The following is a 15,872-nucleotide window of genomic DNA, read 5'->3' on the forward strand; positions in this document are numbered from 1 at the left end:
TCAGAGTTTCCAGAACCATCTGGAGTTACCTTCATTTTTGTAAGAAATGACGCGTTAAGTCAAAGCAGTATAACTGGGAAAGAATAATACTGAATCATCAGCAACAGCTCTTTTATAAAAAAGGCTAAGCTCTGATACTTCACAACAATGAGCCCCATTGTTACGAAATAAAGCTACAACCCTGAAAGGTGGTGTTTGTACAGAGAGGAAGACATTTTCATGGACAAAATGACCTTCTTTTTCTTAAAGTCTTTGATATATCCCATCTGATTTGTGCTAGGATGAAATTTAATTGGTGGGAAATGTCATTGACACTCATATTTCTAAGGTTTCATATTGAATTCCACAACTGGATGAAGTTCAAGGAAAAATACATATTCACTCTCCCTTGAACATTTTCTAGTTTCTATGCCTTTTTCTCTCTTTTCCCCTTAAGATGTTTTAAAAGATCTTTTCTTGGGTCCTGTCAGCTGACCTCTAATTATCCATAGCTCTGATTTTTTCACATGCTTCAGAAACAATTTAGATAATGGTACTGCCTGGGTGGCACTTAGATTTGAAATCTTTTTAAGTGAACTCCTGGGGGAAAAGATGTAAATTGTAAACTGGGACCATGCCTAATGCTAGAGTAATAACAATAATAATTTAAAATTTTATTTTGTAGTTCCAATTACTGAGTACCTATTATGTACCAGCCATTATGCTAAGAGATATAAAATATGATCCTATTTATCTTACACAACAGTCCTATGTAATAGGAGCCATTATATCTCTACCTAATAGACAAAGAAAGCAAATATTAGAAAGGTTAACTAGCCTGCTGAAGGCCACACCTAGAAAGAAAAACTAAGAAATGGATCTTAGTTCAAATCAAGGTCTAACTTCAACACTATTCCTTTTAATCAAATAATTATATCATCTCCACATGTTAAGTGAATAGCCTCCTAAAAGCCACTTTTAGTTTTTGGTATGTTTAGAATATGTATATGTTTATGTATATATGTACAGACATTTGTGTGTAAAATATAAACTGTGTGGGTGTGTATCTATATATATATGGCATATTCAAATAATCTGTGTATTGTGTTTCAGTTGCTTTGGTTGTATATCAAGTTACCCTAAAAATTAGTGGCTTAAAACAATAGTCACGTTTATTTTGCTCATGAATCTGCAATTTGGGCAAAACCCAATGGGGATAGTTTGTCTTTACTGCACTCAGCATCACCTAGGGTGGCTTGCAGGCAGGAAGCTGGAATCGTCTCAAGACTCATTCACTCACATTTCTGGCAGTGATCTGTGGACTGAGTCCTTAAGTATGGCTGTTAGCAGAAACAACTACACCTGGCTTCTCCATGTGGCCTGGGGTTTCTACAACATGACTGCTGAGTTCTAGGGGCAAACATCCCAAGAGAGACAGAGACAGATGCATCATATTTTATAGCCTAGCTTCAGAAGTCTTACAGAAGCTCTTCTGCTCCATTCTGTTCTCTGAGAGACTCTCAAAGGCCTTGCCAGATTGATTCAGGAGGAGGAGAAATAGACTCCCTCTCTTGATGGAGAATGGCAAGGTTCTGGAAGAGCATGGGGGCCCAGAAATATCTGTTTGGCCATTTTTAATGCAACCTTCCTCAATATGTAACTCATATATAAGAATATATATTAATATGAGTTACATACTCATATAATTCATATATATGAATATATATGTGAATATATAGACGTGTGTGTGTGTGTAATGATGACTTCCTGACATCATGAAAATCTTTAATCTAGCTATGATGGGGAATGCAGAATCTAATGAGGAAGGTAATTTAGCAGAGGCCATTCAGAATCCAGCTACCCTTAACTGCCGTTCTTAATGACTGCTTTTCCTCCCATGCAGTTTCTTCTGGCCAACAGGGTCTTAGCCCTCCTATTTCAGATGGTATTTGCTTTTGTATATGTTTCACCTGCATTATGTGCACAACATGCCAGCTAGTTCTGGAAAATAAGATTACAAAGATGTGGAGCAAAGGGGGAGAATAGACAAGGGCTCAGACTGTGGAGTTAGATCTTGCTTGGAAACTTGGCTTCACCTCTTACTGTCTAAATAACCTTGGAAAATTTATTCAACTTCTTTGAGTCTTCATTTTCTTATCCACAAAGTGGAAATACTGTTGCATTCCTCATAGGGTTGTTGAAATAGCTTTCATAGGTATTTCATGAAATAGCTTCTATAAAGAGCTTGGGCAATACTCAGCATGTAGATGTCATGTAGAAAATTGCATCAAAGTTTTAAAAAGAATGAAATGCAAGTGCTTGTTTTATGGTTTATGAGATCATGATTTACCCCTGTTCACCTCCCTGGCTTCATCTTGTACCATACAACACTAAGTCTACTTACAATCACTATTCTCTAAACTCTATGGCCTTCTTTCCATTTTTTTGGAAATTGTCCTGGCCTCAAGACTGTTGTATTTGTTCTCTCTCTTCCTGGAAGATCCTTTCTTCAAAGCATTGCACAATTACTTCCTTCCCATCACTCAGATAATTTAACTCATCTCCTTGGGGAGGCCTTTTCATGATCAACCTCTTATTCCAAAGACCTTTGTTCCTCCTAATTGTCTATCATGTTATCATATTTATAATCTAATAATTTCTTCGACTCATAATTATCTTTACTATAGATTCATTTACTTTTTAATTATGTGGTTCCCCCCCCCCCCCACCAAAATTGTGAGCTGCATTAGACAGTGATCTTCTGTCTTATTCTGGGCCGGAAGAATAGTAGGCCCTCACTATGTATCTGATTGATGGATGAATGGATAAATATGTATGCGTGTTTCTGTGTGTCTCATAAGGGGAAAGTAAAAAAATTAAAAGATTTAAAACAAACAGCATATGAAATTGTATTTCCATGTTAGAAATGAGACTGACATTCACCTGCTGTCCCTCGTTGGAGGGATGCAACAGGAAGGGAAGTGGCGACTGTTCTTTGTTAGCTCTAGGGCTCACGTCAGAGACATATTTACCCCATGCTGCAGTGAAATCATAAGACACCTTTATTTTTTCCTTGATGCTCTTCATTCTTTCCCTCAGGCCTTGTAAATGTGTGACCTAGAGATTATCTCTCTTCCTTTCACTTCTGGGCTTTGGGTTTAACTCCGGGTATCTGGCTGCATGCCTCTCCATCAAGAGAATTTGCCTCCCTTTTCCAGGAAACAGTATTTCAAGAGTCTCAAAAAACAAATGCCTTGCACATGCAAATCATTCCTCCAAAAACAAAACAATTCTAAACATTACCCAAGCTTGCACAAAAATAAATGTTAAATTCATTAGACTGACTATTTTTACTTTTCTGGCCTTTTCACTGGAGCTATTTGGCAACTGAAAATTCATCAGTGTATAAATGAATTTATGTGCTTGTTGTAAGAAGCTTCTAATTAGCACATACAGTGAAGTGTGGAGAGTTTTCTATGGAACAGTCTCTGGCTGAAGTTTAAAACCAAGGTCTGTCCTCTGAAATACGTGGACAGCTGCTATGCACTTAAAAAAATAAAAGGAAAGGAGATAAGTTGTTAACTTGGGACTCTGGAGTGGAACTTGACTCTATCTCTAGGACAGATGTTTCGGGTCTGGGACATTTTGCATGGAGTCATTAGAGACTTCATATCCAAAGGCTCCTGGGGAGCTAACTGTTTTGTTTAATTAATAGATCTCTTTGCAACTCTAGAAGCAGAGGAGCCAGGGGACAAATATAGGTGTGCAGTATTGCTTTTCCACCTGAAAAGCTCTTATGGTTGCCCCAGGCGGCCTTGGACTGGCCACCAGGCCTCCCGAGGTCTCAATTCCCTATCCTTAATTGAAGAGGATATGAATCCTTCCTTGTTTCACAAGGCTGTGTCAGAGGACCTAATGAATTGTACAAAAGTTGTTTGCTTCTGACAACCCTATTTTTTAAAAACTTTATTGCCTTCTTTTTCTTTATAATCATGATAAATTTAGGCTATAATAATTTGGGGGATGAGAGCTACATAATATGATATTCTCATATTAGTTTAATGGCACTAAACAGTTTATATTTTTATCATTTATGTTCAATCATTCAACAACAAATTTAGTATTAAGCAATTTCATAACAGTTTCAAAACATAATTGAGAACTCTTGCTCTCCTGCTCTCACCGGCCGCTCTCTTTTCTTCATAAGCCTGGATACATGGAGAACTGAGGGAGTGAACATGAATCACTCAGTAGGGTGCTTTGTGTATCAGCTAAAAAGGCACCTTTCTTCCTGTTCCGCTGATTTACAAAATGATCGATGATGGGTAACACCACTGAGGTCCATGCCTAGCTCTGCAAAGTACCACTCCTCAGTCATTAAGAGGATATTGTTTTAATATTGACAGGGAAATGAAAATGTTTCACTGAGTGGTGCCTGCATGTTTTCTTCCTGCTGGAATAGGATTTCTTCGTGTCCTTGGGAGGAGAGCAACACTCCCCTCTCCACACCCCCACCCCACTGGAAAATATTTCCACTCTCTCTGCTTCCTCAAAGGAACAGACCTCCTATTCACTTAGTTTAGTTCCCTTGTGACCTGAAGCCATTGCACCTGTAGAAGACAGATGGCTTCAACCCTCAATCTTGAGCTTGAATTGCAATACAAACCAAATTAGATAAAATAAATCGATAATACCCTTGCAGGCCAAATTCACTTAAGTAACATTTACAGTACAATTGCCCACTTTGTCCGTCTACTTTAATCCATTAACACTCTACATCTGGCACCTGAATAAATATGTTACCCCAGCTGAATATAAATGAACTAGGATCCCATCATTATTGGCGTTGAGTGAAAGGTTAGTAAATTTTCATTTCTTAAAAAAAAAAATGATTTTGAAATGCAGCAAGAGGCTGGTATATCATGAAGCCCTAAGATTTTGTTTGAGTGCCTACTGCAATACCCTCAAACCTCATTGATGGCTTAGAAGCTTATATTGCAGTTTATAGACACTGCATTCATACCCCTTACATTATGAGCCCCCACATGTAATATACAGCCCAGAACATTTGTATTTGGATTCTAACTTAGAAAGCACACCTTAGATAAGGAACGAAAGACACATGCTGAACTGTGGTGTGGAAAACTTCACAGTGGGTTTACAGAATTAATAAGACACCTAAAGATGACTGTAGCTAAAATAGACACATCTGAAAGACCTTGGTCAAGTCCAATTTGTTCCAATTCACATAAACTACAAGTGAGTTAATCCCTCCAATTCCCAAACTACCAATGGAATGTATCAATAGTCTATCACACTGCAGATAAGACCTTCATTCAGTCATTGGTTTGAACTTGGGAAGAGCTGTCAAACAATTTCAGTCAATATCAAAGCCATAGGAGCATCAAAACTTGCTCTCTACTGGAAAGGTGTGACATTGGAAACCCAGTTCTAGGGGTTTAGGAAATAGAATAAAAAGCAGTCAAGGTATATGCTTAAGCAGATATATTTAAGTCCATTGCAGCAAAAGGAGTGACAAGACTGTTAGTGATGTAATTCCCACTGGGTGTACCTTTCAGGGTGCAAGCCTACCTAAGGTATTTAGCCTTTTCCCCACATCACACATTGCCAAGGCAGACTACTCTCAGGCATGTTTTATATCATAGCACAGAGGCCAAGGAAAAGTTTCAGTGTTAGGAAGCCGAGGTTCAAATATCGGCTACTTATATTCTGAGTGACCATGGGACAGTCATTAAACCTTATCTGTCAAATGGGAATTTTAAAAAGACCTAATTCTTAAAGGCTTATAGTGAGAATCAAATGAGGGAGAAAGGGATGGAGACAAAAAGGAAGGGGAGAGAATGAATGACAATTTAAGTAGGAGGCAGGTCTGTCTGCCTTTGCTCTCAATGCAGGTAGGCAAAGAATGGGAGGGAGATGGGCTGAGGGAGATGGGCTGTGGGAGAATCTCTTGTTTCCTTTGGTGGTCCAAATATACATGCCTCTTATGCTGTTGGCCCAGCTCACCATGCTGAGTTTGATCCTAATATTTGAGGATATGTATTGTTCATGATGACCAGCGAACATGATCCAAGTATTTTATCTGGTGCCCAATCAAAAGCAAGTGATCTGTTCCATCATTAGGAGAAAAACTGACTGTGTTTTACTTGAAACAATAGTATGTTGGTCTCAAGCATAACACCTTCCTAAGAGGTTTTTGGTAGTTAATTGATTACACCTAATTTTCATTATACGTCATGACTTTAAAACGTTACCCAGAATAACACAGAACCCTGCTTTCTAGACCAGACCAAATACTAAATAGAGTGCGCCACTGACGTTCATGGATCAGAGCATACAAACTGCCACACGTGAGGATTAAAGTTACTTAGGGACTCCTAAATGGGTATATGAGAGCCTTGGGAAATGACTCTTCTATTTAACTGAGCTCTAAAGTTCTCTGATACTTGAAATTGAGTCATTGATTCAGTAGAGAAAGCCCATATTTCAGAGATAACTCATAGTACTTACCTAGCTAATTGTGTGGATAAACAGGGAAAAAATTAGCTGCAAAGAGAGGAGAGAAAACATTTGTGCTACAGCCTAAACCACATGAAAAACAATTTACGAAATGAGCATTTTAATAGACAAAGCAGAATGTTTTTACTGGTTAAAAAATGCTGCAAAATGTTGGCAACAATAGATTGCATTCAAATCGTCAAACCTAATTGTTTGTGAATGTAACAACATAATTGAGCCTTCATTGTGGAGCTATAAGAAAAGCAAGGAATAGAACATGAGTTTTTATGACATTAAAAATAAATAATTTGTGTAGAGTTATTATGTTTGAAGAAACACACACCCACCAACCCATTAGATTTCATTAGAGACAGACACAGACTGTTAAATGTTTAGTTTCATTTTGTTTCTGCTTTGAACTTCACAAAAGATGAAACTCATTTCTTTGGAGCATTTCCTACTCTATTTCCTTAGAAGTAAGCTTTCAAAGTATGCGTTAAAGCCACACTTAAAGTACACATGGCACTCATAATTACTAGTAGCTCTTAATTCTATTAATCAACTCTCAGTGGCATTTACAGTACTGTCACGACCCTCTACAATCAAAAGCAATGACCAACAAACACTTTGTAAAGTTGAAAGTCACGGACATAAGTGCAAATTTATACTGTTAATGAAGATATCTGGAAACAAGTCAGGGAACAAAAGAAGAGATTCAGAACCAACAGGAACAGACAACAAAGAAAAATAAAGTAAACAAATTTAAGTGACTTTCAAGAACTTTAAAATGATTCCATGCTTCCACCTTTTCTGAGTCCTATTGCACACGTAACATTGAAGTGAGAAAAAATTAAGCACAGAGGCAAGTTATGGATCATACACTCTAGTGTAATCAAACTCCAGCAGCTACGGCAAGAACAAAATGTCAACTCTAACTAACTACCTTATTGAATTCCCCAAATCTATGACCCACAAGATAGTCATATTAATTTGGTCATGCCCAGAGCCTGAGGGAAATCAGTCAGGGAATAAAGGATATCTGACAGAGATAAAATGAAATGCAAGGTAGTCTTGCTTGTGAAATAAGCACAGAATCATTTGACCGTAACGACCAACTTACCCTGGTTTGCCAGGGACTTACCTGGTGTTAGCTCTGAGAGTCCTGCATCCTAGAAAACCTCGAAGTCCCAAGCAAACTGGGAAAGTTCATCACCCTCCCTTTTAATCTGAGCTTCTCATGACAGCTGACTTACTCACCTGAACTTAGTTTTGATTTAAAGATATAGAGAACAGTGATTCTCAGATTTACTCTGCATAAGGATCACCTGGAAATCGGTTAATGCATGGCGTCCTGGGCCCCATCCCTCAGATTCTGATTTGGTAAACTGAAGTGGCGCCAATGAATTTGCATTTCTACCAAGCTCACAACTGATAGGGCTGCTGGTTCAAGTGCCATATTTTGAGTAACATTGGTTCAAACTACATATACCCCTTTCATTTCCCAATTTTCCTTCCTATGTCCTTGAGTTTACTTTTCAAGGGTACTTATGCATGAACAGATTGTATGGGTCTTTCAGAAAGAGAAATACCTCATCTTGGCAGAAATGATGCCAATATAACTGATGGAAAACTTATCTAATAAGCTGGGTATTTATACATCATTAAAAGATGTGATGATTTTATTTATATGAATTTCATAAATTATTCCCTTTGTAAAGCCTTACTAGAATGCTAATTCACTTTTGGGAATTCATAGAAATAACAGGAAAACAGAGATAAGCCTTGGCCATAGCCAATGTGAATATGCTGCTGTAAAACTAGTATAATCACAAACTATTTGAAGAAGGTCAGCAAGGATTTGTAAGGGAAACCTCAACTAAATTATATTGGCAGGTCGATGATTCTCCAACACCAACTGGGTGTCTAAGAATTAAATTTTGACACCGACTGTCCGGAGCTAGTGCACAACAAAACAGGTAAGGGCTCAGTCCCACAAGACTATCCCCTCTTCAGATGCCAGTCAGAAGTCCCGGGGGCAACCTACACTTCTGACCAACCATCTGGGGGTTCCCATGACCCTTTCCTTAGGTTTCTGAAATTGCTAGAATGACCCACAGACCCAGGAAAACATTGCACTCACATTTACTGGTTTATAAAGGATATAAATCAGGAGCAGCCAAGTAGAAGAGATGGATAAAACAAGTTATAGGCTGGGGGACCATGCAGAGCCTTCATGTCCTCTCCAGATACGCTACCCTCCCAGCACCTTGAAGTATTCATCAACCCAGAAGCTCCCCAAACACTGTCATCCAGAGAGTTTTATCAAAGTTTCATTGTGTAGACATGCCTCATTGAATCATCAGCCATTTGTCATTGAACTTAATCACCAGCCCTTCTCCTGGTTTGGGGAACAAGATGCTGAAAGTTCTAACTTTCTAAGCACTTGTTTGGTTTTTCTGGTGACCAGCACCTACATCCCAAAGCTATCCAGAGCACGCCCAGCCCGGTCATGAATCATGTCATTAGCATACAAAAGAGTAAATTCAAAGCATTTTAGGAGCTGTGTCAGGAACCTGTAACAAAGACCATATATTTATTTTTTATACTATGGCAGAAAATTCTTTTAAATTTATCTCCCCCAAAAGCTAAGATATAAGTCATGAGAGAAAAGGCTATCTTTTGTCAGATATTCAGTTTCAAAAGTCCCAGCTGTGTCTTTAACACCCATAAACATGGTTTGAACCAAACAGCATGAATGCCACAGAAATGCCACAGGGTTATTAGGCCCCATCTACTCTAGCCACTGTGGTAAGGAAGTCAGCAAATACATATTACAGAGACCTTTCAAAAGCCAAAGCTGAAACTAAAAGAAATTCTCAGGATGAATCCATTTAACTAGAATATCATACTTTGTGAGCGTTTCAATTTATTGAATGTTGAATGTGCTCTTTGTTGAAAGATAATCTTTACAAATTCAACCTCTGTTTATAAATGCTAACATTCATAAAGAACCTCCAACTTATTCATTTGCCATTTCTCATATAATAAATTAGAAAACCAATGCATAAGCCCTCACACTCTCATACTCTGTCCAATCTTCACAGTCTGCATATGAGAATAAACTCCTGTTGTTTCCTTTTAAGCTGAAAATATTCCCCAATCCCTTGTCATAGTTATGATATTTTTATCCCCACTAACACAAATTTCCAAAGTTTTCTCCAAGTTATATGTTACATATTCTTTATTGAGTGTTCCCTATGGTACTGGCCCTGTGCTATGTAATTTACTTTAATTATTACTGTTAATCCTCACCAGGGCCAAGACTTAAGGTGAGGTGAGTGAAGGTCTCACCTTGGGTGCAAAATCTGAAGGGCCATCAAAGACTTAGTAATCAAGATTAATAATATTTTAATGTAACATTTCTTGAAAATGAATACTAATGAAAGATTCATGATAAACAAAATATTAAAATTTTAAATAAAGACTAGATCAGCATTACTGATTTTTCCTTTTACCTCAGGTTCTAAAACGGCTCAGCATAGCATTTGTACTGATTTCTCACTACAACCCTACAAGGTACAAAATAGTACTATTCTCATTTTGTGAAAAGAACCACAGAGAAGTTAAGTAACCTGTCCAAGACCACACAGTTGGTTAATGGTAGAGCCAGTGTATCTGACTTCACAGCTCTTCAACTATGCTGTTGCAGTGCCTATCGGTATTTACTGAGTGCTTTTAATGTGTGTGATGTTAGGGGCTACAGTGCCCAACTGGAGGTGGACAGTCCATTAGAAGGGCTCGCAGTTCTCATTAAAAGCTGTTAGACTCGTGGTCATATTTTATGACAATGAAAGGATACAGATTAGAGTCAGCCGAGGGGAGCGATGCATGGGGCAGAGTCCTGGAAGTTTCCAAATGTGGAACTTCTAATTATTCTCTCCCAGTGGAGTCATGGACAGATTGACCTCTCCCAGCAATGATGTGTGACAATATGCACAGAGTATTGTCAACCAGGGAAGCTCACCAGCCCTCATGTCCAGAGTTTTTATTGGAACTGCATCACGTAGACATGGCTGACAGCCTGTGTGCCTGACCTTTGGTCTCCTGCCCCTCCAGAAGTAGAGCAGATGCCACATAGCCCAAAACCTTTATCATTAATCACAATATGAGACTGTCCAGGGGGGGCGCAAGGTCCCAAGGTAAACAAAGATACTCTTATCAGGCAGGACATTCCAATGGCCTAGATATCACCTCCCAGGATCCCAGGGCAAAGGCAGACCTCTCTTTGGAAAACGTTAATTCTTTACTACATCATGTGTCAGCACCATGAGCAGGAGAGAAGCAGGGGTATGAATAAGAATACAGACACCTCTTTCTGGCAGGGAAGATATGCCTTAAGTAACATGATTACATGAAATTATATTTAAGGATCAGCTACACTATATATTTAGGAGAATGAATACATATGGAAAAGAATTCTGAGCTGACAAATGACTTTCCTTCTCAGTTTCAGGACTGCCAATAGGAAAGAGAGTACCGAACCTTTGGGTGCAGCCTGATTTCCTTCCTAAATCCACCTCTCTGCTTTGGTGAAAGATGCCTTATTGTAAAAAGAATCAGAACTGAAGTAAAGAGATCAAAGAAGATGCATACACATCCATATATTATTCATAAATCTTTCAGAGACCATAGTTGTTCCATAATCCTTAATGTATTTCCTTAGGATGTGTAGAACATTATCCCTATTGTTGTCCCAGCCTAGCGATTAAAAGAGTGTCTAAAAAGCTGGAAGCACACTGCTGGTGGTATGAGATGGTTTTAGATGTTACTTAAAGAAACAGGTTTTATTTGAATAACTATGTTTTATTCAATGTCTATTAGAAAGTTTTATTATAAATATATTGGAAACACGCTAAAGAAAGTATTATAAACTTTTAAAGTTGTAAATTTAAAGGAAAATATCAAGTAACTAAAAAAATTAACAGGAGAAGCCATACTCAGTATATGACAAAAGGAAGGAAGGAAAAGAAAATAACTGAAGTTTAGAAAATCATGGATTAGTACGATATAGATTTTATCTTAACCTCCGTAAATAAAAAAGCATTTTAATTCTACGGCTGTCAGAAAATCAGTTTCTGAAATAGAAATCTAGCCATGTTCAACTTGGGTTTTTATTTATTTAAAAATTTCTAAATTGAGGAATTTCCAGGGGGAAGGAAAGCACAATTCTTTCTAACTGAACTCAGAAAATCTGATCATTCTGAAATATTTTTAGTCCTGAACTGACTAGCTGATAAACATTTTCTAAGTTTCCCCTATTATCATCAAATGCTACAACCCATCTTCCCTGTGCTCTGTGATTGGCTCTCAGATCTAGAAAATCAAAAGGTGAGCTGAGGTAGAGGCAGGGGGGCTGGTGGGAGGGGTACCCATTCCCCAGGGTTCCTCTCCCACCTCAGTCTGACCTTTAGAAAACTGTTCCTCCTCCCTGTACCTTGCTTTCACCATTTGGGAGGGGTGGGATGGTGACCTTCTCAGCACACGGTGGGAGGAATGAATTCCTGTCTGCTGGCACCCTGAAACTCCTGAAATGTGAAGAGGAGGAGGTGAAGGAACAGCAGGGTTTCTGGCTGCTTCTGTGATCACACAGAATGAACAGAGCAGGTGGCTAGTTGATGGAATGCAAGGGCCCGTTCTGAATATGGAGGAAGGTATGGGCTGTACTTGGAAACCCCACACTCCCATGTTGTAATAGAGCTCAGTTAGATTAAAATGAATGAGAAAATGTTAATCTTGGGGGTAAAACCATTTCCTGGATTTTTCTTTTCTTTTTTTGGTTTACTTGTTTTTTTAAAATGTGTTAGGAAAAAAGTATTGTTGAAGACGACTGGCTTTCAAGACACATAAGCAAGAACTGTGGAATAGCATAGTGACTAATTATAGAGGCTTCAGAACTGGACAGATCTGGGTCTCAGCCCACTACTTCCTATGTGACACTGAGGAAATAACCTCTCAGTTTCCTTAGCTGTGAAGTGAGTATAGTAATAGTAGCAACCTCTTGTTTTATTTGAGAGAATTAAATGAAATAATGCAGTGAAGCATACTATGCCTGACACAATTCTGTCTCGGTTATTATTATTATTATTATTAGTTTAATTTAACCTCTCAAGTTGCATTTCCTCAACTGTAAAATAACAATAAGTACTTTGTGCCTACTTCATTATGTTCATGTGAGAATCAAAACAGATAATGGAGGTGAAGTATCTGTAACCTCATGTCACTTGGGAGCCGCTCTGTCCCTTGGAGAGTTAAGTAAAATTGGCTTAAGTAGTCTATTTTAAAATTTTTGTGTTCCCAGTGTTTACTAACACACAGACAGAGACAGAAACACATACACACACACACACACATACACACACACTCTCACACTCCTAAGAGTTTCTGCAAATTTCCCATCTTACTTTCTCACTGTCCCCTTATCTCCAGGCCTGAGTTTTCATGGGCATCTGCCGACACTCCCACATCAAATCTGGACACAAGGCTCTGTCCTCATTCTATTCTCCTAAGAGGTGCCATCACGTTGAGCACGCATACATTTAGTAACTTTACAGAAGATCGTAAAATCTACTCTTATTGTTGTGCTCCCCTAGCTTCTGTTCTGCCACACTCCCCCGTGTCAGCATTCCCAAAGCCTGTCCGACCATATGCCGCCCCCCCGTCACACAGAGCTGGCCGGGGAAGGTAGTCTAATGCCTTTACTGTGACTGCTTTTCAAATGGTACTCTCCCCCTCCCCCTTCCACCCAGATGTCTTCCTTTGTAAACTAAAAAGCACCAAGTAATTTCAAAGTCTCAGGATATGCAAATTATAAGAAAATTGGAATTTTAATGCCAAGTCAATTCAGGATATATTTATTGATGCTCATTCTAGGCCGTAGACTATGCTGGTTTCTAAGAATGCAACAATGACTAAAGCATATTTCCTGCTTCCAGAGGGCTGGCAGCCAGGTGCAGAAAGAGCCAGGGAAACAAATGGTTTCAGGCCACCTTCATCAATGAACAGGAGGGTTTATGAGGGGCAATGAAAAGACAATGGGTGGAGCCCCCGCTTCTGGAGAAGGTGAAAAAGGCACAGCAGGATAATAAGATCTGTATGGAGAAGACAAGATAACCCAAGGGAAAAAAAAAAAAAAAAAGATAAAAGGAAGCTCATTGCAAAAAAAGCCATTGCGAACAGACAAAAAATTTAGAAGCAAAGGTATGTTAGGGTAACAGAAAATCACTCAGTGTGGTGGAAGCAGCTGCATAGCACAGGGAGATCAGCTCGGTGCTTTGTGACCACCTAGAGGGGTGGGATAGGGAGGGTGGGAGGGAGACGCAAGAGGGAGGAGATATGGGGATATATGTACACATATAGCTGATTCACTTTGTTACACAGCAGAAACTAACACACCACTGTAAAGCAATTATACTCCAATAAAGATGCTAAAGAAAAAATTTGAGGCTTATTCTCACAATATCTTGTAATAGATTGGACCAATACTCATATGATCTTTATGAACTCTTGATATCTGCAGAGGTGACATATAAAACATTTGCTACCGAAAAAGTATGAACCTTTCGTACTCTGTTCAGGAACCACAATATATAGGGCTTTCTAAGGCATATGTAGATGCAGTCTCGGATGCTAAAATTAGAGACAAAACAAAAATATATCCATTGTTGCATTGTGCCTTTTGGGGGTAATTTTTCTAGTCTCTGTCATTCTAAGTTACTCATTGCAAAGAAAACAGAATTTTACAGCTGAGACTAAAATTTCCATTGCAAAATTAGTCAAGAGAATATAAATATCATAAAGAGAAGGAAGAGAGCATGAAGTTAGAGGTTATCAAGGTCCAAAAAGAACCTAAGACTTAATAACACAGAACTCAGAGAAGACCCATGTAACAAACAGAGCAGATTTCTTGTACAACCCTGGAGAGATGAGAAATGTCATATGTCTCCCTTACGTAAAGACACTTCTTTTTCTTAATTATTTCAAATATAACTTAGATCCTACCTTCCAGGCTTGAAAAGAAATCTGGACATGTTTGAATCCCAGGATTTATTCATTCTAAAAAAATTCAAGGAATGGCCTCTGGTCTTCAGATCTCCCTGGCTCAATATGCCCAGTCCTACTCTTTTTATTCAAGCTTGGGTCCAAGGATTTAATTTTCTTTCCAGTGCATCAGTACCAACTGTGTGATGAGCATTTATTTAAAATAACTTTCGTCCACACCGTAAGAGCAGTTGAATACATTTGAAGTACCTTAATCAGGAATCCATACTCCAGGTGTTTCATTAAGTTGTGTATGCTCCAGAGGTGGCGGCATTAGTGCTTCAAGCACCACAATATAAGTTTGCCACAGTGTTTATTAGTTAGCACAAAGGATATTAAAAATGAGTTTTTGTTGTTGAAAAGCCACAAAAGTGGCTTTGTGTACAACACTTTGGTGAAAAGCATTGTTGATGAGCTCAATGCTTTAATGCCTTTCTATTTTTACTACACATCTATAAGTCCTTGAGAGTCTGTTTCCCCCCAGAAAGGAGGAATGTGTGGCCTGATCCAACCAGTAATCTTGCTAAACCTGACACATGTTCATAGAAATGAATCTTTCATACAATGGGATTTTTTAAGAGGGTCTAAAAGGATGGAAAGTCTTTACTGAACATAAGGAACAAACTGCATGATTGTTTATGCACCTAGTTATTAATAATGTTTGCTTGTGTGCCAGATTTGACTTGAGACTGGATCTCTGTGGAACATCATACCTGATAGGGTTGCTGGACTAAGTTAGTTCCTACTTACCTCTAACTGTTGGAAGTGACCAATACGTACAAAAAGAACTTGACCAGCTGTGAAAGCTAACTGACATTTGCCTGCAATCCAGAAATTCCGACCTCCATAGATACACACACTTGAAAGTATCCCTTATCCAAATCCTGCCACTTTACTGCTATGGTGACTTTGTTGCCCAGGCAATATTTGACAATGTCTGGATACATTTTGGTTGTCCTAATTGCATGCAGGGGTGTTACTAGCATCTATCTGGTGAGTAGAGGGCAGGTATGCTGCTAAACAACCCACTATGTATAGTATAGCAGCCTCCTTTCCAACAAAGAAATATCCAATCCCAAGTGTCAATGGTGCTGATGTTGAGAAATCCTGTACTAAAGATATACTTGTAAAAGATATAATGTACAAGATGGTGACTATAGTCGATAACACTGTACTGTATAGTTGAAATTTGCTAGGAGAGTAGAACTTAAATGTTCTCATTCTCCACCCCTCCGCCCAATAAATATGTGAGGTGATGGATGTGTTAATTAACCAGA

This window comes from Balaenoptera physalus (genome assembly GCF_965194825.1).
Source record: "Balaenoptera physalus genome assembly, chromosome: 3".
NCBI lineage: Eukaryota > Metazoa > Chordata > Mammalia > Artiodactyla > Balaenopteridae > Balaenoptera > Balaenoptera physalus.